At 43.6% G+C, this 24,388-nt stretch overlaps 1 protein-coding gene across 3 annotated transcripts in view; it reads right to left on the bottom strand.

Annotated features, from left to right (window-relative positions):
- Window positions 1-24,388, bottom strand: part of TOGARAM2 (TOG array regulator of axonemal microtubules 2) — a 477,994-nt gene that overhangs the window by 275,595 nt on the left and 178,011 nt on the right. The window contains exon 3 of one of the 3 annotated variants that reach the window (XM_086926146.1): window positions 12,724-12,858. The exons of the other annotated variants lie outside the window; for them this stretch is intronic. The gene's annotated coding sequence lies outside the window, so the exon portion shown is untranslated. The remainder of the gene's footprint in view (window positions 1-12,723; window positions 12,859-24,388) is intronic. 3 annotated transcript variants of the gene reach the window in all.

The following is a 24,388-nucleotide window of genomic DNA, read 5'->3' as shown; positions in this document are numbered from 1 at the left end:
CACAAATCTTCCCACTACTCTCTGTTCAGAACTAGTTTGGGGTATTTCCTCAGTCTTATTAGCGTCCCACTCCGTTACAGGGATCGATTTATATTCCCCCCACCTAGCTCCGTCCGCTTGCGGTAATATGGGACTCGCAAGTTCACCGCTGTATGGAGGTGGTTTATCTGTTAATAGCCTCTCTATCAGATCCTCCTCCGACTCGCTTTCCTCATCTTCCTGTTCTATAGGTTTCCTTTCTCCCGTAACTTCTAGCATCGGGTACAGTTTATCTGCTTCTATCTTCTGGACCCTCCATTTCTTGGCTTCATCGTCCCATTTAGCATCCTGCACTGCTTTTACCGATCTTCTCACTCTTTCTTGTCGCCTCTTTACGCCCCTTTCGTGTGCTGTTCTAAACCACACACCAAGAGCTTCAAATTGTGTTGGCCTCGGTAAAGGTCTCATTGAAAGCATTGTCGCTTTCAGCTGGTTCAACACATCTAGTTTAAATGTTCCGAATCTTGGAAACGCCAGTTCTTTTTGCCCTTCAGTTAGCCTGTGCCACTCGGAAATCCATAATATCGAGTGTAACCCTACATTTACTGCCATATGATATGCTGGTGTGCCTTCTGGTGGAGCTTCTTCTCCGACATATAAATTTCTCCTTTTTCTTTTAAAGATTTTTCCTAAACCCTTGAAACACTTCATTTTGATCACGTACGATATTTCTTACTTATTTGCGTCTTGATAACAACCACCAATCCCTGTACGACTCTCGCTAACAGCCTATCCCAGCACAGTTCTATGCTAACTGACCAATCTCAGCGCGGCTCTACGCTGACGTCACTTCTTTCTTCAGCAGCTTCTCTCGTACCTCAACTCGTCTCACGATTTCACATGCGTTTTCATTCATACATTGAAAAATGACTACTTCCGTCCAAGCGATCACTTTTCTCTGACTGTACGGCCACAGTCTAACTGTAATTGCTACCTCAACTGGCACAGCGTCTTTCCTCTTACGGTCGGACACTTGCCTCAACTGATAGGTTACTTACACACAGTAGACGTACGACCAGCGTCCGCTACTCATTCACTCACACATACGCTCCCCCTATCATCGGTCTGTCGGGAAATCAATGGTACCTCATGACCCCCTTTCAATGGTAGACAAATTACTCTGGGTGTTCGATACACCCGAACCACTTAAGTCCTCTGGACATAAGATTTCATCCGGTTGCGCGCGCTCACAACCTTCCCCCAATCACACTACGGGCATTCAACTCCGCTTGACATTACAACACAGGAACAACATAAAACACCGCAATCTTACAACGCATGACCCTTATACTCACTCTCGACCGACTCTGCTGCTTTTCTCTCGACGCACCATCAGCACCGTCTTCGGCTGCAATTCTTCTTCTGGTCGACGATGACTAGGGACCTTGGGGTAAACTAACCTGGCCTAGGTCGTCTTCCTCAAGAAGATAACCATCCTCTGCTACCAACTGCGGGGAATGAGATTTTGATATCAATTTATGATTATGATAAATTTAATAAAGAATCCCATTCATCTGTTTTGGACCGCTCGTATCTGTCATTGAGGAAAGGACCACCCCCGCATTGGTTAGACAAACCCCATTAACTGACGCCACTCTGAAGAACCACTTACAACTGATAAAGTTTTAAGAGTTTTATATAAAGTTAATTTGAATGCGATACAATCCACTCAGGATAAAATCTCAAAGTATACAAAATACAAAAATCAGTTACAATATCAGCCGCTTAAGCTTCGGTGTGAAGTGGTTCCTTCTGCGTCATCTGCAGTAAGATAAAAATCATCAAGTTAATCTGTCCCTACTCTATGCTATGTGACAACCCTACTTCGCAAGTTTCTTCCCTAAAAAGGTGTCAGCAGTTTGACTTCCAAAGAAGTTCAAACTCTCTTTAGCCTCTAAAGGAAATCTTAAGTTTCAGAAGCAGTACCCTATCTGCCTACCCATCCGCTCTGTAAGGGTCCTCGGCCTACTGCTCCCTTGCGCTCTGATGTCTCAGCACATCTGCTCAAGGCATCTATCCTTGTCTTCGCTCTCGCCTTAGCCTAATGCTAATTGCTCCGCGCTCCTCCCCGGGGTGCTGTCCCTAAAATACACAATCACTGTGTGGGTGGAACGCCCCTTGACGCCCACCACGGACTTTCCCCGATGATGTCAACTTCCTGCTTCTTCCATTGGTCCACTCCTTGCGTCGTTCGTTAAGTTGACCTTTTTCTTAGATGTCATCTTCATCATCTCATCGTCGACTTTTATTGATCCTTTCAGATCGAGTATCATATGAATTTAGACAAGGCTTTAACTCTATGTCTCTTAGCTTGACCCTGCTAGGTCCTGTGAATGGTCTTGTCAAAACATAGTCCACATTCAAAGTGTCTCTCCTCACGTTCAAGCAATAAGCTCCGTCCGGCATTGTCACCTTAAATCTAACAAGTGCTAGACTTCTCGGCTCTCACGTCCACATCAAGCTATTTACGACTTTTACAAGCCCTCTAAATTACATACATTTGACTATGCTCCTGCGAACTCTTGACCAGTTAGGTTACAAACACAAATGACCTAAACTCTTCCAACATTCCTACAGAAACCCTCTACACAGTATAACCTTTGGCATACATTTATATATTCGTACTTTAGCAAATTGACTTAGTTATACTTGAATACATTTCACATCGGATATATACTACATAGAATACGATTGCGTAGAGTATAACTTATGCACTCTCCTTGGTTACATCGTCATGTAAGTTCCTTATACATTCATCCACGTTTCTCTGTTTAAAGTTACACACGTATATGAATTCTACTGTGCACGTTCTACATTTCCTAAGCATTTCTACATTACCCATCATGTATACGGGCCTTCTAAATCTAATGCATTTTAACATGTAAATACATTTACATTTCCTATACCATGTTATCACATTCGTTGGCTTTTATGCTATAATCGCCAACTTAACATTACAATGTGCGTTTCATTCCTATGTTTATGACATATACGTCTAGATATGGCTACGATATACTTTGCATTCAAATTGCGCTCTCTCAATAGGAATTGCCTCTATGGCCCTTAGGTCATGAAACAAACTAACAAATCGAATTCTGTTAGAGTAACCTTCATCATTATCGGAAACTCCTGTCTGGTCTGTTGTGGGGTGATTTAAAACCTTTAAAAATGAAAAAGACTTAGACTCCTCTTGGCAATGCAAAGACAGCTCTGTACTGTTGTAACAGGGAGACAGACCCTCCTTGCACACAGACAGGCAGCCAGTTTCAAATTGATACATCACGCATAGCTTTTTATATACACAGCTCAACAATGAGGGTGACAAACGTTCAGCAGTGGATCATTACATCAGTTACAGAGTAATACATGCTGATCGTAAGAAACATCAAGTCACCTGTGACCCTTAACTTTAGCCTAATCCAATACATATCCTTTATTGCAGTTTCTAACAATGCTTAACAAACTTTGCCATTCTTGTACGTGAGTGCATATGTATTTGAATTAAACACAATTTTAGTCATGTGTGCTTTTATCATTGTGCACGTAAGACCTCCAAGTCCTCTAAGCTAACTGGATTTATTGCACCCATTGTCTAATCAGGTTACAGTCTATTTGGAAACACACAGAAGAGCATGCTGGTAAACCTTGGGGCTAAAACCATAAATATTTTCAAGCTTGCTAAATACGAATTGGCCTTTAACTGCAATCTACTGAAGTTGCCTATTCCATTGTGTCTTCAAATGACCTCTTTACCTTGCTCTCGTAAGCACAAGATTTTGGCCTGCACTGTTCTTTAACCACTTACAGCTGGTTGATTTCTGCTGGTGTTTGTAGTTGCGCTATATTTTAATTTTTTACCTTGTCTACTGTGAATTCATATTTTACATTTCCTATAATTATTATTATTATTATTATTATTATTATTATTATTATTATGATGAATTAAATCTTGTTAAGCGCATGGCTACCCTCAGGCATCCCAGCGCTGTCATCTGATAGACAGGACAAAGGAGATCTAGAAAGCGTTCTGGAATAGCCAAGTCTTAAGTTGTTTCCTGAAAGTTATGTGGTTGGGGTTCGATCTGAGCTTGATCGGGAGAGAGTTCCATAGCAAGGCTGCGTTATATGAGAACATACGTCCGCCTGTTCTTACTCTTTTAGATATAGGTACCTTGGATTGGAAAAGGCTGGCCGATCTAAGGTTACGTGAGGGGCAGTGAAAGGTAAGGAGGGATTTGTTTATTTTCAGGCCTGTATTCCAGAGAGTTTTATGGGAAATACATAGTGCTTTGAATTTTATACGCTCAGCAATGGGTAGCCAGTGTAGGGCCATCAGCACAGGTTTCGCTGATTGTCTGCTAGGAATATTGTGGAGTAATCTGGCTGCTGCATTTTGCACTATTTGTAATTTCCTGATCGTAGTTTTAGGGGTTCCAAGATAGAGTGAGTTACAGTAGTCTAACCGTGGGAGAATCAAAGATTGTATCATGGTTCTACGTGCAGTGTCCGGGAGAAGTGGATGAATCTTTCTAAGTTGTTTTCGGATGCCAAAGCAGGTGGCTGCTGCAGTGACTGCTTGATGGCCAAGTTTGAGTTCCTTATCTAGCCATATTCCCAAACTTTTGATCTTCTCTTTGGGCTGGGGGTTTGGGCCGAGCCTGCTAGGCCAGTCAATACTAGTGTGTGTCTCCGCCTTGTTTCCCAGAATCATAATCTCAGTCTTGTCTCCATTGAGCTTTAGGAATGAGTGTGCCATCCATGTGGCAACCTGTTCCAGACAGGATTTAAGATCAATGAGGTCTTCCTTCACGTGTTCCAGAGCTACCACCAGCTGAGTATCATCTGCGTATGTGACTATGGTCACACCATATGGCTGTACTATCCCTGCTAGTGGTTTTAGGTACACATTAAAAAGGATGGGGCTAAGCGAGGAGCCCTGCGGGACTCCACACATAAGAGGAATCTCTCTCACAAGTCTCATTACTAGAATGTACTTCACCTGCTATTCTTTACTATCTTAAAACATTCAGTGAAAATAAGTTCTCTTCACCATATCCCATCAGATGAACAATCCATTTCTAGAAGGCCTGGTTAGATTTTGATAACCTCGGTGAAGGCATATCAGTTTTTGTGTTAGACTTGGGTCAAAACTACGCGTTGGGCCCCATCCATGTTCTCCCCAGACCATATTTATGAGAAAACACTGCAGCTCTAGCATCTGGTACCAGCTAGTAATATGGTTGTATATTGATGTCTTGTCATTAATAAAGTGGTACGATTGCTTTGAAATCAACAAAGTAGTTTTGCTGAGGTCTCACAAATACTGCCTTAACAGCACTTCACTGCTACTGTGTTATACTTTGCTGAATGACGTCTGTTAGAAATTAAGTTTCTGGTTGGCAGAGGTATGCACCCTATCAAAGCAGGAACCACAATCCTAGACAAGGTAAGTCAGGTAATCTCCATAAATTAACCTGGGATCACCCTCTGGAAGCTTGGTACAGAGCAGTCAGGCTTAACGTAAGATGCAATATGTAAAGTATTTGTGCAATACTTTATACAGTGAAAACACCAAAAAAGCCCCAACACCACATTAGACGAATAGCTATCATTTTTATGAACAAAACAAATTACAAACGGTGTTATGAATTATTAAAGAATAAACTGAATTGTAGTGCTTAAAAGCATAAAGCATTAACCGGGGCTATCTGGTAGTGCTAGACCGGGGTAAATCTAAAAGTTCAGGCCGATCGCTATGGAGCACAGGTCAGAAACAGGGACTAGCCTTGGCCCGCTGAAACAGCACCTTAGTTCTTGGATGATATGACGTTGAGGCCGAGATGTCAAGAGCAGAGGAGACGATGCATCGTTGTTGATCCTTTAGATGTAGGCGATGTGTCGGTGCCAAGCCTCTCAAAGTCTGAGACGCATCAGGAATGGAGGCACGGTGTTCAACAGTCGGCGAAGGGATGTCCTCGATCCTCGCAGCCACAGTGATGTGTCGTCGTTGATGGGGTGCACCGGTTCCAATCGGCGCAACTGGGTCCAGCAGTCATTGAAGCGATGTACTCAATCCTTGCAGCTGCCGAGATGTGTCGGTGTTAATGGAGATGCGCCGGTTCCTATCTGTGCAACGTCATTGATGCATGGATACTTGTAGTTTCAGCACTTTATACTTCCAAGGGCCCAGGACCCAGCACTGGGTAGGCACCATTTGTCCAGGTGCTCTCGAAGGTTTGAGAGGAAGTCTTTGATGTCCCTGAGACTTCAGAAAAGGTGGCAATACAGCAAGCTCTTGTCATCACTTAGGTTATGGGACATAGAGAGGCAGTTCCAGTCCTTCTCAAGCTCAGGCAAGAGGGCAGCAACTCTGCACAGCAAAGCAGATCAGCAGAGTGGCAGTCCTTTCAGCAGCACAGCAGTCCTTCTTTCAGTTTTGAAGTGTCCTGAGTTGGTGGTGTCAGAGGTCCAGTACTTATACACAGTTGGTCCTTTGAAGTGGGGGAGCCTCCAAAGAGATGTCTTTGAAGCGCACAAGTCCCTGCCCTTCTTGCCATGGCTCCAAACTCACTACAGGAGGATATATAGCCCTTTCTGTGGTGATAGGACACAGCCTAACATTGGAAAAGAGTGCAAAAAAACGATGGATTTAGGCCCAGATCTCTGTACTGGGCTGAATGTTTGACATTGTTTTGCATTATGTCCATCAACTGTGGTTTTTGCATTTGTCACCCTGGGTGGGATGGGTATGCTCAGACGTGAGTCCCATGCTCTCCACACCACTGGATTCAAGCAAGCCGGGCTGAAGACGGCTGGAATGCCAGAAACCGGTCCTCGGAAGCTTGTTTCCAGTCCAGGGAAGGCATGGCTTGGCAGTTCGGGCTGGACTGTTCCCATGAGGCACAGGGTCAGACTGATTTGCATATTGCCATGTCTGAACTGGGGTGGTGTGGAGTGCAAAAAAATGATGGATTTAGGCACAGATCTCTGTACTGGGGTGATTGTACGACATTGTTCTGCATTCTGTCCATCAACTGTGGTTTTTCCAATTGGGGACAAGCCACATACATTTATAAAATTGAAGAAAAAGATTATTTTATGAGAGAATAGAACAACAGTGAACAAAAAGAAACCCCCACCTTCGACCACTCTGCCATCTCCCCCATTCAGCCTGTTAAATCAAAAAGCCCTTGATTACACTGAAGAACACACAAAGTGAGAAAACCTGAAGGAACATGAACAGGGCAGCTGTCGTCCCTATATGTATAACAGTCAGTTACTACAAGTTTCCTGTTACTTATAGTCATTTTACAACTGTGGAGACTTCGCACACAAAAAGATAGGTCTGTATATTTTTCAGGTAATTTGCTTTCGTTTCTTCCCACAGTGTACCCTAAAACAGCTCAGCTTTGGTCCTCCTTGTGAAATCTTTTATGAATAAAGTACCAAAAATAGTTTCTTCCATGAAGACCATTCCTTATTAAAGTGATCTACTTCCTGTTTCTGTGGCTTTGCTGCCCTATTGAAATTATTCAACAAACTTATCCTTTACCTATGGAGATTTCTCCATCCCTCTTTAAGTGGGGTATACAATTTAGTTACTGAAAAAACCCCACTTAATCTGGAGATTTTAGCCAATTTACGGGTGATAACTGAACTCGCATTACTGGATATTTATTTGATATTTAAAATGTATTAATTTATAAAGCGCCTGAACCATCCCCCAAGAGGTATCTCCGTGCGATAGAGTTGCTACAGCCAGCCACAGAAGAGGAGCTGATTAGAACAATGAGGTTTTTAGAAGTCTTCTGAACTGTAAATGATCTGGGCATTGTTGCAAGTGGATAGGGAGTTGGTTCCAATAAGAGGGGCTAGGTGGGAGAAAGCTTTACCACCTAGGTGAGATTTTTTGTAGCGTGGAGTATGAAGTAAAGATGTGGTCCCTGATCGAAGGGACCTAAGTGGCATATATTTGGTAAATTTATCTGCTAGGTATCTGGGACCTTTGCCATTCAAAGATTTGTGGAAAATGCAGCAGATCTTTAATCTGATCCGCTTCTGCACCGGAAGCCAATGTGGTTGTTGCAGAAGAGGGAGGAAGGCTATTCGGGGAAGCATTGGAGACCAAACAAGTTGCTGTGTTCTGACTACTTACAATTTAAGGAGGCTTCATTAGCTGAAATCAGCAAAGCATTGCAGTGCCCAGGCAGCTCAACACCAGTGCCTGGTTAAGAGTTTTTCGAGTGGTTAAAGGTAGGAAGGGGAATACCCTTTGGAAAAGACTTAACACATGAAGCATGAGCCAACAGTACTTGTGGCGTCCTCCTTCATGATCAATTTCTGATCCAGGCGGACTCCCAGATTTCTAACCACCAGTTTGGGAATCAGCGCTGTGCCCAATTCCTCTGGCCCCCATCTTGGGCACCACCTCACTGATGCATCTCCGAACAACATGATCTCAGTTTTCCCCGCGTTAAGCTGGAGGAAGTTATCCCTCATCCATCCAGCGATGGTCATCATGCCCTCCAAAAAAGTAGACTGGACATTGGGATTGTTTTTATCATAGGAAAGTAGGAGCTGAGTATCGTCAGCATAAGATATTGGGCATATCCTAAATTCCTTAGTAATACGAATAAGGGAGAGCCATATATTTTAAACTAGCAGCCCGTCCCGACCTTGTCCGGGAGCATTTAGGCTTCCCCTACCCCCGCCTGCCTCGATATTGCCCAGCAGCCCGTGCCCCCACCCGCCCCGCAGGCAGCCCGTGCCCCCGCCCGCCCCGACCTCGCCTGCCCCGACCCTGATCATTGTTTTAGTAATTTCCCGTCCCCTGCCTGGCCAGACACCCGCCTGCCCTGACATTGTCCCCGGAGCATTACCTGAGCATTTCACTGCTCCTTGCGCCTCAGCCGCCGGTCCTCATTTCTCCGCTCCGCCGCTCTGCTCCTCACCGCCTGTCCGCCGCCGCTCCTCCCCCGCGCCATGTCCATCTCTCCGCTGCTCCCACCGCCGCTGGCCTCACGTCACCGCTCCTCCCCCGCGCCATGTCCGCCGCTCCTTGGACGCCTCTCCTCCCCGTGCTGACGTGAGCATGCACGTCGCGGCCGGCGCTACTTTGGGGGGGGGACTACTTTTTAAAAAAATATAAATATTATAAATAAGGTTTTATTTTGTTATTTATATAGCCTATAACCATCTACACACCCTGACGATTTCAACGGTGTATCGGGTGTGTAGATTGGCGCTGTGGTTCCCGAGTTTACCTGCCTCAAAGCCTGAAAGTTCTTACTTTATTATAGTAGTATAGATAAGGTGGGGCTAAGACGGGAGCCCTATGGTACTCCCTTAGTCAGTCTTGTGGTCTTAGAGCGGAAAGGGCCTAGGTTAATAGTCTGAGGTCTATTAGACAGAAAACTCAACATCCATTGTAGAGTGTTGTCCCTTGGAGGTCAGTTTCCCTAAGTCTCCTGAGCAGAGTCTGATGGGAAATCATGTCGAAGGCTGTCGATAAATCAAACAGCACAAGAAGCACTGCTTGTCCGTTGCCCAGGGACATTCTGATTTTGTCAGTGACAGCAATCATAGCCGACTCCTTGCTGTATCTGGGTCGAAAGCCCGACTGAGATGGATCAAGGCAGCTCGAAGCTTCGACAAAGTCAGACACAGGTATATTGATATGTTTTTCTAGTATCTTGCTCAGGAGAGGTAGCAATGAAATGGGGTGATAATTGGATAAATCCTCCATGGGGGACCTTGGGGTTTTTACGGATGGAGATGATTTGCGCCGCCTTCCATTCATAGAGCAATTGAGGATTGAGCAAATAGGGGCAGAAAGTTGTTTGGAGAGCAGTGAGGTGATCTTAGCTGGAATAATGTCCAGCGGGGAGCCTGATTTTACTACATTTAATAGTGAGTCTACATCCCCTGGCTTAAGTGCAGGAAAGTTCTCTAACGTCTGTGCATTGGATGTGTCTGTTGGTGAAAAGTCAGAAAGGGGGCATGGAGGCCAGTAGCCGAGAGCACCTTTCCAACTATGTTGAGAGAGCAAGTCAAGTATGATAAAACCTATTAGTACAGTGTGCGCTATGGTTGTCTTGTCACATCAATTAATATGATCTTTTTTGTTTACACTTGTCTGGTTTCAGTGTGCTGCGTCATCGATAAAAGTACACCACAGATTTGGAATGTTTGGTCTGGGTTTTGATTTTGTTTGGATTATTTTAGAATTTTTTTAATTATGGTGGTGCTTGGTTTTATCGATGTGAAGCACTAGGAGTGTCCCAGCACTAACATAGTGCAGAATAAGATTGAACTCCTGTAACAGACCAATAGGGACCAAACTCTGATTCAGGTAGAGTGGTATCCGCCTGATTACAAATAGCTGGTGTTTCCGCATCCAGATCTAATAGGTGCAGGAACACTGGGCCCTATTTTATCTGCTGGAAAATCTGACACATAAAATTGCAGGAAGCTGGAGTTGCAAGTGCAGACAATCTTCAGCATGCACCCAACATTCTTCTACAATTACAGGGGAGCATGGAACATCTCCCCTCTTCCAAACCACAACCTCCCCCACCCACTGATAGCCTGCACCACCTTGCTTTCCCTGTGTCCCTCCCATTTCTATTCAAAACCTGCTTGGAAGAGGCGTTACGCGTGAATTTTAATGCACACCTAATTAGGAATTGTGAGCAAAAGTACACACAGAAAACTGGGTGTGCATGGATATTCCCTATTCCTTTGTAATTTATCTTAGTTAATTGCTGGATTTCCAGCTAACGTTCAATCGGGGGCAAAGGTAGAAACCGCAGAAGCATGAAGAGGTAGTTATACCATGCAGGAGGACCAGGTAGAAACCTCAGAACCATGAAGAGATAGTAATACCATGCAGAAGGACAGGTAAGAACCTCAGAACCATGAAGAGGTAGTTAGACCATGCAGAAGATCCAGGTAGAAACCTCAGACCCATGAAGAGGTATTTATACCACGCAGAAGGACCTACACAAAAGACACAGTTATGATCATCTCCATTCGTTGGGTCAGTTGCTACTGAAGTGCTGAAGAAGACATCATCAAATAACATCTTTCTTGAAGTGAGGTTTTCAAGTTTTTCTTAAGTATAACTTGTGTGCAATTATTCCACTAAAATGAACAATCGGGCGATGAAACACCAGTCACAAGAAATCACTATACTGCCTTGGTCTTCAAACATTGTAATGTCAACCCCCCTGAAACAAAATGCTTCATTGACAGACTCCTTTCAGACCTCCGAAGGGGGCAGATGGAGTCAATGGTAAAGAGGTTTGATAATTTGTCGGCTCATTGAGAAGTACTCTGGGGAAAAGATAAATTCAAGAACCCTCATCTCTAAAAAGTGCATCCTATCCCTTAACTGCAAATGTCCTATCATTGAACACTGCACATTCCCACCCAGACTCACTCTCCAAAGCTCTCGCCTTGACATCCTCAACAAAGCCCAATGCAGACTTCTACATAGTACCATTCATCATCCTTTATAAAGCTCCATTCAGTCACCACTCTATAAAGCACCATTTAGCCCCAGTTTTATTACCCCACTCAGAACCCTTTTTAAAACGTCATTCAGATTTCCTCTTTAATGTCCTATCATAGAATCCTGTTCAAACACCTGTCCAAAAGAGATCTATAAAGTCCATTTAGGAGCAGCCTTTCAAACCACAGTCAGTCCCCATGTTCAAATTCTCACCCAGACCACTATCCAAAGCCCGCCTAGAAAAGCTCTATCATCCAAATCCACACATCTCTAACCACATTCCACCAGTAAAATCCCATCCAAAAATTCTCAACAAAGGCCCCACTTTATCCCTACTGCAAAGCATCAAGTAGACATTCTCGCTAAGGTCTCCACAACATTCCCCCCCGAAAAGCCCAGTCTCTACCTTGGAAAGACCTCTGCAGACACATCTACAAAATTATAGCCAGGAAAATCTATGTACTCCTCTCTGAAAAACCCAGCTCAGATATCCTATTTAAAGACTGATAGTGTTCACCTTGGTACTGACCTATTTGGATATTCTCTAGCACATTTATAATGTTACCCTCTTCAACACCCCATTGAAGTACCTTTCAAATACTAGTCAGTCCCTACTCTAAAAGTTCAAATCTAGCTGCATCGTGAAATCTGAATCCATCCTCCGCTCTAGAAAGCACCATCCAGTGACACAGAGCACCAGGTTTTGAGTTCACTTGTGTCTGACATTTCCAGACTTTCAGTGTGCCTATGTGTGACATCTCCATGTCATATATGTGACCCTGTGAGTGACATTTTCTAACAAACTAAAACAAGTGATTATGACGATGCAATACTGTTTACTGCATGACCCACCTCTGTAATGCCAATATAAATGTCCAAGCATCGCAACACTCCAAAAGTGTTTCAATATTTCACATAACTCGCACCATTTGTGAACCTCTTTACCTATATTATACTAGGATCTTTGTTAAATTATGAATCCCCCAGACTATCATTTCCAGCTTCTGCAAGTTGTGCAAGTGTATGCTCTTCAGTGCACACAAGTTTAATATCCTAACATAGATGAGAGAGTACTTAATAAAAATAGACACTAATAATCATGCTTGGTTAATCTCCTGGTTCCAGACTTCCATCCTGTCCCACACTACTTAGGGTAAAGCTGTGTATTTTACCTGGAGAAGAACTGAGAAAAAGAAGAAGGAGGCGAGGACAGAGGTGGAGTCAAGGACCAGCACCTTGATTTATTCTCTTCACGCAGCAGACCACATGCCACCATGCCTCAGTCCAAGGATGTACAGGGGAGAAGTCTGAAAGAATATTTTTAAGAAGTTGATGAGGCATTTTATAAGAAAACTTCAAGGAGCAAAGACGAGAGTGAGACAGGGAAGGGGGTTTATCACCCCAAACTAAATATTTAAGTTGAAATAATTTTTTGTAGAACCTCAAACATGAAATAGGCAGACAGAGGGGATCTGAATGCGCATAGCAAAAGGATGAAGAAAGCACAGCCTCATTATAATCGACTGTCTGTAGCCACAAATGGGAAAATAATCCCATGAATTTTTAAAAACATAGAAAAACTCCAATGTATATTCTTGCTTGATTTCAAGACATGTAAGGGAAAAGGGGGCGGAGATAAAAGGAACGGATTTCAAGACAACAAAGGGAAAAGGGGCGGGAGATGAAAGGAAGAGAACATACTAGTAGATGAGGGAAGATAGGTGGTGTAAGAAGCTAAACATCAATTGCAAGCAGTTGAGTTCATCATGACAAACTTGAATCAACATCTTCTCCCAACTCATAACACACTCAGCTGTGACTAATAAGGAAACAAATTACAAACTGAAATGCAATACAGCTACAAAGGTTACTCAGGTCTTTTCTTTTTTTATGTTCAAACTATTTTATTACGTTTTATAAAACATAATAATAACACTACAAAAACCATTACATTAAATTGCGTTTATATAGCACCTACTACCCTGACAAGGCTTTGAAATTTCCGAAACTGTAAAAAAAGATAAGCTAATCAGCATCGAAAAAGAAGCGTACTATAATTTAACAAAAAAAGTGAGCAATAAGAAATTAAATAACAGAATAAAAATAAAAGATGAGCTGTGCCTGGTATAAGTCAGAGAAAGAAATAAAGAATAGGAAAAGCAGCCAGAAATCAAATAAGTATTATCATATAAATTGAATAGACGCTTATTAACTAATTGAAGCAATATTGGTAACATAAGTATCGAATGGTTACCAAAAAGAAATGTTATGAAGATAAGACTGTTCCTGAAGAGTGTATAATGTAAGACTATCACAATTCTTGAAGGTAACCAAAGCCCATGAGGTATGAATAATGAATTGACATCTGTCCAACTTGAAGTGATTGTCTTAATTGCAGATGAAAAAGAGAAATCAATTAATTTAATTCTTGCCTCTGATAATGGAGAAGCATAAGACGTACAAATAATTAATTGATTTGAAATAGTATCAGTGATATGTATAACTTTGAAAATGATGTCCCATACTTTCCCTCAGAATTGAGCAATCATAGAGTGAACATTGTAAAGAATAAGGTTCGGATTAACGATGCCAGCTAAACAAGTTATTAAGTAATTTAACCTTAAATAGCCATATAGAGCTCATACGAAGTCCATAAACAATTATACAAAGTACAGAAATAGTGGTATACAGCAATTGGCACCCTTCCTGAAACAATACAAGGCCAACTTTTCTTCCTCTGTTTAGATAAAAAGGTGGCTGATAGTTCAGTGTTCCGAAAGTTTCACAAGGTTTCTAAATTAATAACACTATAAATTATTATATTATATATTTACTATGCAACATGGCTGGAAAAACTGTAAAATATAGACTCTGAAATCCCGTCTCCGGCAATCCACTTGGGAAACATTTCAGAACAGTGACACACAGAATTTCATATTTGTAGAACTCTGATGCATGTAATATCATTTTAATTGCATTTAGTTTGTCTATTCAAAAATTGAAAAAAAAAATTTGTGGCCATGATCATTCAATTATAAAGTACCCATTTACTCCAAGGTTTTCCAGATTCTAGTACCTTTTCCAAATTTCGAAATAGTCTTGTGCCTATAAGCAACAGATCTAGAACATTTGCTATTAATACAAAATATTGAATCAAAATCAAATTTTGCTGAGTTAGGATAGTGGAATAATGTTGTAATGGAAGGAACAGTCTAATATTTCTTGGTTAATATAGTCATGATAGCTGGTAAAGAAACATTATTAGCCAACTTTGTAGAATCAGTAACCCTAGAGCTTGAAGACGTTTTTAATTCAGAAACCATAAAGAGACTGTCTGATTAAAATGGCAGAATGATACTTTCAAAAGGCAAGGATATCGTTGGAAGCCTTACATTTGTCATTGTTATGACTCATAATTTATTCTGGGTGTCTTATTATTCCAAATATATTTGGAAATTGTTGAACCTGACTTACAATAACAATTTAGTCCAACCAACTCAAGTATAAAGAAGACCATTTATTCATATTTCCTCTCACAATTTATGTCAGCGTCTGGTTTTATCATTGATGACTCATTAACAATTTGAACAATATTGTTCTTTGAATCTAATCAGTCATCAATGATACAATCAGAAACTGCCCTAAATTGTGAGAGGAAAATGAAATATTCCCCCCCCCCCTGAAACAAAACATTAGAGGAAAAAAAGGCGACAGGATGGGGAATGAGCACAAGCGGATGGTGAGGTACGCATGTCACTAGGGATGTAAAATGTGTTGTCATCAGCACTGCATGATAGGAATGTAAGGTATAGTTAGTAGAATTGTTTCATTTCAACTACGAATTATAACCTCACTTTAACCTTTGATTATTTTCAGTCAATTTCTAGGGTTTTTTATTTTATTTTAACGCTAAGGTCTTAGTACCTAACTATAATGTCACTTATTATTTTTTTTTACTGAAGAAAACGAAAGGTTAAGTAACATTACAGTTAGGTGAAATGTTCAGTAATAACATAACGTTTTAAGCTCTAAAATACACAGAAATGTACTAGGTATAGCTATAGTTATCTCAATTAACTATTTCTCGTGCCCTAAGGTAACTATAACTCGCACCCCGCCACACACAGTTTTCTCACCAATAATTTAATTGCAAATGCTGCAGTGATAGATCTGTGGCAGTCAACCCCCTACATACAGGGCCCTGTAGTCAACCCCCCCACAGACAGCAAAGCGCCGGTTGCGCACAGCCTTTAGCCATGCATAGCGGGGGTAGGCCAAAGGGCCAACCCACCTGAAAGCAGCCAAACCCCCAGGCAAGCTGCCAACCACATGGCATGCACAGCCATTGGCATGCGCAGAATAACGTTGGCATTAAGGGCTTGGAGACCACCTCCCCTGGGCTGAATTTCATTTAAATGGGGAGGGGGCCATGTGGCCCCCCTCCACGAGCCTTAATAGGCTCTGGGAACCCCATCCTATGGCCGAATTTAATTTAAAAGGGGAGGGGGCCACGTGGTCCCCCTTCCAGAGCCTGTTGTTGCTCCAGGGACCCCATACTCCAGGGCCTCTCTAAATTATAGGTGGATGCCAACCCGCATCATTCACCCAGCTAGGGGCATCCACCAAACAACACTTAGTTTAAAGGCACGCAGCCCTCTCCCCAAGCATCATTAGGATGGGGTCCCAGGGGCCAAATTCAATTAAAAAGAAAGAGAGCCATGTACCTCCCTTCACTAAACTTCTTTAGGTGCCGGGACCCCATCCCCTGAAGCCAAATATAACACAAAAGGGCTGTGTGCAGTGGGGGTGGGCCACCAGGCCCCGTGACAACCCACCTGGACGCAGCCAAACCCACCTTTTGTGTAGCCCCCCTCCCTTCCATAAGTGTGATGACTCCAGGGATGTGGTCTCCTGGCTATTTAAAGCTCGAGGAGGGGTCCAAGCTGCTCCCACCCCTATTTAATGCATTTGAGCACCAGGGGATAAGGTCTCAAAGGCCTTATGAGGCTCAGGGAGGCGGGCCGCACTCCACTTCCCTTTATTAAAATGACGCCCCCAGGAGATGGGGCCTCCAGGGCTTTCTTAGGCTTGGGGAGGGGGCCACGTGTACCCCTCCCATCAAGTAATATCTGTGCTGCCCGTCATGGCCCAGCCAAGGGGTATTGTTTTGAAAGGTGCTCTTTTTTTATTTTGCCTCTGATTTGCAGTTTTTCCACGCGTTTCTTACAGAGCAAGTATGTTGGAAAATGCATCTATCTGCATTGATTATGATTTGTTCCCCTTTGTCAAACACTTGAGCTCATATATGAGAGATACTAAGGACTTTTTGAAAACGATTGGTGGCATTAACTGGCAGGATTTCTTTGCTATGATAACTTTAGATATCGCCATCCTATATACAAGTAACTCATATATGCAAGTCATTGAAGCTGTTAAGTACTTTCTCAAGAGTAGATTTCCAAAATACTATCAACATAACTAGATGATTTTAGATCTTATCAGATTTTGCATGTATGAAAATATTTTCCTATTTGGGGGACAGTATTATAAGCAAAAACATGGGACTGTTATGGGCCCAGCTACGTCAATTTGTTTGTGGGCTGCTGGGAGAGGCAGGTGGCTTGGGAGTATCACCTAAGTGAGTGGATGGAGCATGTCATATTATGGGTGCGCTACATTGATGACTTATTTGTTGTCTGGAAAGGAGATCGGGACAAAGCTGAAGAGTGCATTTCCATTTTGAATCTGAATTTATGATTTAAAGCTCATATGAGTAAACAAGAGGTCCATTTCCTTGATTTGACTCTAACCATTAATTTCAACACCATCCACATAGCAGCCTATTCAGAAACCCCACAGCGGGGGAATAGTATCGTAAAGACATGGCTGTTCGACCAGTGAACTCTATTACCGTGGTCCTGCTAGTTTACATATGCGCCGAGACACCCCAGGGTATTTGTTCGCGCAATAAAAATCTCATAAATAAATAAATAAATAAATAAATTACATGGCACCAGTAATTACCCAGCCAGTGAGTTTGAAATGGAGCATCCCCTATGGCAAGTTGCTCCATACTAAAACCATTTGCAGCAATAGTGAGGATATTGAGAGAGTTTGGGAGGAAATGAATGAAAGATTATTAGTCAGAGGGTACCCTTTCCAAATATTGGAGTCGGCCAAAGAGACAGTCAAACAATATCCACATCAGGACTTTCTAGTGGACAATAATACATCTCAAGAAGAACTGAAGGTGAGATTTATAACTGAATTTTCAACAGCTGCGATTTGTAGGATCTTTCAAAGAAATTGGATCATCTTGAGGTCAGATAATTGGATTGTATAACAAGGTACAGCTATTCCTGTGGACTATGTACAATACTTGATAATGAGGATGCTCAATGGCATATACTCGTGGGAAGTGAATGTCAGAAAAGAAATCAAAATCATGCACACTATAGATTTGTCAAAAATACTTTTTCTGAACTGATACTATTTACAGTAGATGGGCAGACAGTGTGCTCGGTGTCCCAAGTGAAGTAGAACCTAGAAAAAAGGGGGGTGACAGTGAGAGACATGTAAAAAGGTTTCTATTTATATCAAGCGACCACAGTTCAATACACCTAATAAGATATCAGTCCTCTAATACAATGTTAAAGGCTGAAAAAGTGGTTCATTTTCAGTGTGTGTCGAAGACGTTTCGACCCCAAGGACGATGAATGGGTCTCATCCAGGCCATGTAATATGCAACACCTGGATGGGGCCAATGAACTGTCCATGTGAGTGGTGAACACCAGAGAGGTTGTGTGGCTCAATACAAGTATAAGAAAAAAGGTACTCACAGAGGGGCCCAGCCAGGCGCCCAAAGTGAGGTGGACGCAAGAACAGAAAGTCTTGTGTTCTACGGGTGCGGAGTCCCGTTCAATCGTAGTTGTACATATGGTCAGGTAATTCCCATCCAATTGGGAAGAGCTGGTAACCTCGGTCTAGTGGCAGGCAGAGAAAAGGTATCAATAGTAGAGGCTAGCAATCGTCCAATTGAAAAGAGGTAGGCGAGGTGTATCCAAAGTGATGTAGACACAGCTGCAGTCGTCAGCCGGTCAAAAAAGGGGGATGGCGAGTCAATGTACCCTTCTCCCCTGGAGTCATCTTTGCGAAATGTCAATTACATTTCACACAGAAACTGCTGTTCCTTCTTATACACTAGATACCCTGGTTTCTTGTGAGAAGGATAACCTTTGTTTTGGATACAGATAATTAGATTGGCCACACATTAAATATACATCCACAAATGACATATATGAGAGGTACTTCCTTGAGGGACTCCTTAGTCCCAAGCCATTTTTCATCTAAGGCTATCTAAGGTTACTATCTGATACGTCTGAGACAGGATGTTTTCCATGCATGAATTGTAAAGCATGCAAAAACAGTGGGAAGGTCAACTCATATAAAATACCAGGCAAGAAAAGACTGGTTACAATTATGAAATGACTCAACTGTAACTTTGACAATATAGTGTATTACTTGGTGTGTTCATGTAATAAAGAATATAGTGGCAGCACTGTACATCTCACCGAGAAACACGTTTTAGAACATATGTGTGAAATAACGAAGGGCGATCCATATTGCCTAGATAGGGTAGTCCCAAATAAAAGTTGTCCAGGTTTATTATAAACCTACAGACCAAGACCCCCAAAGAAGTCAGTAGTGAAGAGGAACTGGCTGTGCATCTTGGCTAGTGGAGACACTTCTGATTATGGAGAAAAGAAGGAGGATTAAAGCTGTATAATATCGTATAGAGTATACAATGTGAAATCATAGCGCACAGCACTTTATGAGAAACTGTTACACCCCTTTTTATCCCTAATAAGTTGGGTCAGTTTGATTGCCTTTTATCACTCCTTTTATTGTCTTCTTTGCTTTGTTCTGTATATGTAATTTGGCTGCTGACTGTTTTTGTTTTTGATTGGCTTTTGTTTTTAGTATGTCTGGCAGAGGGAGGAATCATATGAAAGTGTTTTGTAAGGATTTCCTAGGTTAGGGTAGTATTGATATGAATTTCCATTTCATTGTATTTGTTGGTTATTTGGAACAAATGTAAATTAACAACTGTAAAATGTCATGGGGATACAGTGTTTTAAAATAAAGTGTGCTGTATTTCTTACGATCATAATATCAGTATATTGCTCTAATCGTATTGTTAAAACAGTAGCGGATGCACATTAAGGGCATGATTGATATAGCATTATGAACCATTGATGCATATATTCGTGAAATATTAGGAAGCTCCACCACTTTATAGGCATCCAATAATGTAATGCATTTTCTGAGATGAGCCATAGTTTCATAATGGCACCAACGGTGAAATATCTCAAATTTATTAGGACAATCATTATAAGGTAACAACAAACTTTGAATAATATATTTTTAGAGTAAGAGTATATGTATCCCAGTTGTTGTACCCCAATGTGAGATACATCATTATTATTTGCTCTTTGATTTGTAATTTTTTTGTACGTATCCCGGGCCCACACGGGACATCCGCTGTGCTTTTTTAGGTTTCGCCTGGGCCGGAGCACTAGCTCCGCCCAGGAGAAATCTTATGTTCCGACAGTGTGGGCCTTAGTCCCGCCTCTGTCTCCCATTGGCTAGCTCCATAAATGGACGCTAGCCATTGGCAAACAGAGGCGTCCGTCATCCTGTAAGGCGACTCGTGGGCGTTTCTGAGAATTTTTCTCATCCGGCCCCTTTGGACATGTCAGTGCGGCGGTGGGCGGGGTTTATTTTTGTGTTCGTCGAGGTTTCTTTTGGTCATTCCGCGGCCGACCGCCGCCGGAGGAAGTCTAGGTCCAGGTGAGTGCTTTCCGTGTGTTCCCGCACCCCCGTCCCGCTGTCCCTCTTCCCGTTCCTGCCCCCCCGCTGTTCGTGTCCCCGTTCCCGCCCCCCTCCCGCTGTCTGTGTGCCTGCCCGCCCCCTTCCCACTGTCCGTGTGCCTGCCCGCCCCCCTCCCGCTGTCCGTGTGAAAAGTGCAGCTGACGATTTTATGTTCAATTTAGTCTGCGATAATGTAATATTTGAACGCAATAGATGAGTACAATGGTCTCACAACTTTAGTGTTATGCTTGTGGTATTGAGTTTTTACTCAAGAACTTATCCTTTTTCTTATGCTGGAGTGCACAGATTTTCCCGCACCCCCCTCCCTTCCCGTTCCTGCCCCCCCGCCGCTGTTCGTGTCCCCGTTCCCGCCCCCCTCCCGCTGTCCGTGTGCCTGCCCGCCCCCCTCCCGCTGTCCGTGTGAAAAGTGCAGCTGACGATTTTATGTTCAATTTAGTCTGCGATAATGTAATATTTGAACGCAATAGACGAGTACAATGGTCTCACAACTTTAGTGTTATGCTTGTGGTATTAAAGGGCCGATTATGATCGCGGACGGACTTGCGTCCGTCCGCGATCATTGAGGAGGAGGGGACGTCCGCATGGGCTGCGGAGTCCCCTCCTGTGCGATTAGGATGTGACCGCCACCCTGGCGGTCACATCCTCTATTTTTAACATTGCCGCGGGTGCAGCTTCAAGCTGCACCCGCGGCAATGTTAAAAATGCACGCATTGCATTTGCATGCTGAAAGAGGCAGGCACCGCGCGGTGCCTGCCGCTTTCTGCATGCAAATGCAGGGGGGTACCATAGGTACCCCCCATGTGCACCCCCCACTCCCCCTTCACCTAGGGGGCCCGCAACGGGCCCCCTAGGTGAAGATCCGTATGCTTTTCCACAGCAGGAAACCCGCCGCGGAAAAGCACTTTTAAAATCCCATCCTGATATGGCGGACGGTGTCTGAGAGACACCGTCACCATATCAGAGCTTTTCCGCCGCGGTTGTAAGCCAGCCGCGGCGGAAAAGCTGCGGACGGAAACCAGGACCCACCAGCCATCCTAATGTGGCGGTGGGTCCTTGGTCAGTCCGCTGCGGTTTTTCCGCATCCTCGGGGCCGGCGGTGGCTTCCGCCGGCCCCGAGGATGTGGAAAAACCGCAATCCTAATGACCCCCTAAGTTTTTACTCAAGAACCTGTCCTTTTTCTCACGCTAGAGTGCACAGATTTTCCCGCACCCCCTCCCGCTGTCCGTCTTCCTGTTCCTGCCCCCCCCGCTGTTCGTGTCCCCGTTCCCGCCCCTCTCCCGCTGTCCGTGTGCCTGCCCGCCCCCCTCCCGCTGTCCGTGTGAAAAGTGCAGGTGACGATTTTATGTTAAATTTAGTCTGCGATAATGTAATATTTGAACGCAATAGACGAGTACAATGGTATCACAACTTTAGTGTTATGTTATGTTATGTTATACGTTATTTCTATAGCGCACGGCTACTCAGAAGAGTGTCCCAGCGCTTTATTTAGGCCGCACAGTGTGACAACATAACACCATAAAAACAGAGACAAAAAGGGAAAAGAAAAAGAAAAACAACCTAAAGGTTAAAAAGCCAGGTCTTGCTATGTGGTATTGCTTGTGGTATTAAGTTTTTACTCAAGAACTTGTCCTTTTTCTTACGCTGGAGTGCACAGATTTTCCTTATAGGCTGGAGTGCACAGATTTTTATGGTTGCTGTTCACTTTGGGCCTTGTGGTGTTGTGCTCTTCTGGGTGTGGTATGACTTTGTTTTAAAGGCTTATTTTGTCATGAGAGAATGCAGTTCATTCTATTTATGTAACACTTAGCCAACTGTATGGTTATGGTGTCTTGTTGGATGATGGGGTTGTCAGTCGTTGTATTTGTGTTACGGTGGCGGCGGCATGAATGTGCCGTGGCAGCTGTTTGCCCATTCTGTTTTGTTACATTGGTGAGGGCATGATGCTGCTCGGTGTTTAAAATGTGTTTTGGTATAGAGTGGTAAGTAGACTATTGCTGGCTATGCACACCTGTGCAGCGTTGGAATATTGTGTTCTCGGTCTATTGCTGGGATTTGGAACGCTTGAAGTGTGGTTCAATCCTGCAGTGTTTTAGGCGAGGCCAAGCACTCGTGACCTGTCAACAGAGCGAATGATAAGCCTTTGAGTTAATCACCTCCCCTGTACCTCTCCCAGACTCGGGCCGAACTGGGAACCCAAAGCACCCTTGGCAAATTTTCAAACCTGCTCCCAGTAAGCCACCCTACTACAAGGGATTCTCCGCCCAAGACAATTTGGGAGAAAATGGTGCATTCAACTCATTTGTCATTATGTTCAATTGTGTAAGCTTTCAAAGCATATTAAAGGTGGAAAGTCCGCCCCACCTCCAACCCTAGCGCTGCTCTAGTGGCATCCTAGGTCGCAGGCGTTGCTGGCACTCCATTATCATTCCAATTCTAAGGTTTATGCTGGCTAGTAAATGGTATGTGTGTGTATGTGACTGATCCCGAGTGTGTGCGTGTGTGACTGCTCCAGTGTGTGCGTGCATGTGACTGCTCCAGAGTGTGTGTGTGTGTGACTGCTCCTGGGTGTGTGTGTGTGACTGCTCCAGGGTGTGTGTGTATGTGACTGCTCCAGAGTGTGTGTGTGTGTATGTGACTGCTCCAGTGTGTGACTGCTCAAGTGTGTGTGTGTGACTGCTCCAGTGTGTGTGTGTGTGTGACTGCTCCAGTGGGTGTGTGTATGTGACTGCTCTGGTTGTGTGTGTGTTGGGGGCTCTGGGTGTGTGTGTGGCTCTGGGTGTGGCTGGCTCTGGGTGTGTGTGGCTGGCTCTGGGTGTGTGTGTGTGGCTCTGGGTGTGTGTGTGGGTGGTAGTAATTGCTGTCTGCTGAGCTCATCCGTAGGGTACAATAGTTCTCACATTTGCGAGAGATTAAGCTATTGGCAATGTAAATGACAATGCCATTTATTTATCTGTTTTCAAAACCAACACATAAATACAAATGTTGTCATTTACAATGCCAATAGCTCTAACTTCTCCAAAGGCGAAACCGTTGCATTGTAAATGCTTGTTAATATAAGTGGCAGGAGAAAACCCCAGGTCTACGCGACTCCCCCAGCTCTCTGCGAGCTGCCCCATGGGTTTGGGCAGGAGATGGCATTTATTCAAATACAGGGTTTCCTGGGGCCCACCCCGGAGCACCCCACACCACTGTTATCTTTGGGAGCGGCGTCGGGAGCCCCAGACCCCAACGGCAAGCCGGCATTTTATTTTTTATGATTCGGGGCATGCCACACCTTTCCTGGCATGTTGGGGGCTGCAGGGGCCAGCCCAGGCCTCCGCAGCTCTGTCGACTCTTGTGCTTTCACCAATCACGGTTACAGAGGGAGCTGGCATTGCTCCAATCCTGCAGGAGCAGTTTTCTGTGGGATCGGAGGAATCAAAGCATTTCCCTAACCGAAAGTGTGGGCAGGAAAATGTTTTGCTCTCCCATCGGAGAGGAGAAGCGATGACATATGTCTTCGGATGGCATCTGTCGGCTCTGCGGATCCTCCACGGCATAACATATACAACGTTTTTGAACCTTAATTTTTCCAAAACTAGTGAACGGATTTACATCAAATCACAAAATACACTTTTCTGGACTGAGAGCTGGCTTTCTCCCAAATTCGGTGTAAATCCATTCATTGGTTTAGGCTGTAGCTGTGTCTAAAGTTCCTATGGAAAAATGAATGGGACAAACATGTTTTGGAACCCCCCTCTTTTCTCGGCCCCCGCCTGATGGATCACCCCAAAACTTTTCATGCGTAAACTAGTCAAAAGTACCGTTTTTTTGGAAAGCCTTGTGGATATTTGTCAAATGTCACCAAAGTTATTACCAACACAAAACATTTATTTGTTATGGAAAAACAAACCTAACAATGACTACCCAGTGGTAACACACACACATATTTATATATAAAGAGA

Source organism: Lissotriton vulgaris, chromosome 6 (genome assembly GCF_964263255.1).
Source record: "Lissotriton vulgaris chromosome 6, aLisVul1.2, whole genome shotgun sequence".
NCBI lineage: Eukaryota > Metazoa > Chordata > Amphibia > Caudata > Salamandridae > Lissotriton > Lissotriton vulgaris.
The sequence above is the reverse complement of the archived record's forward strand: the minus strand, read 5'-3'. Positions and strand labels throughout refer to the sequence as shown.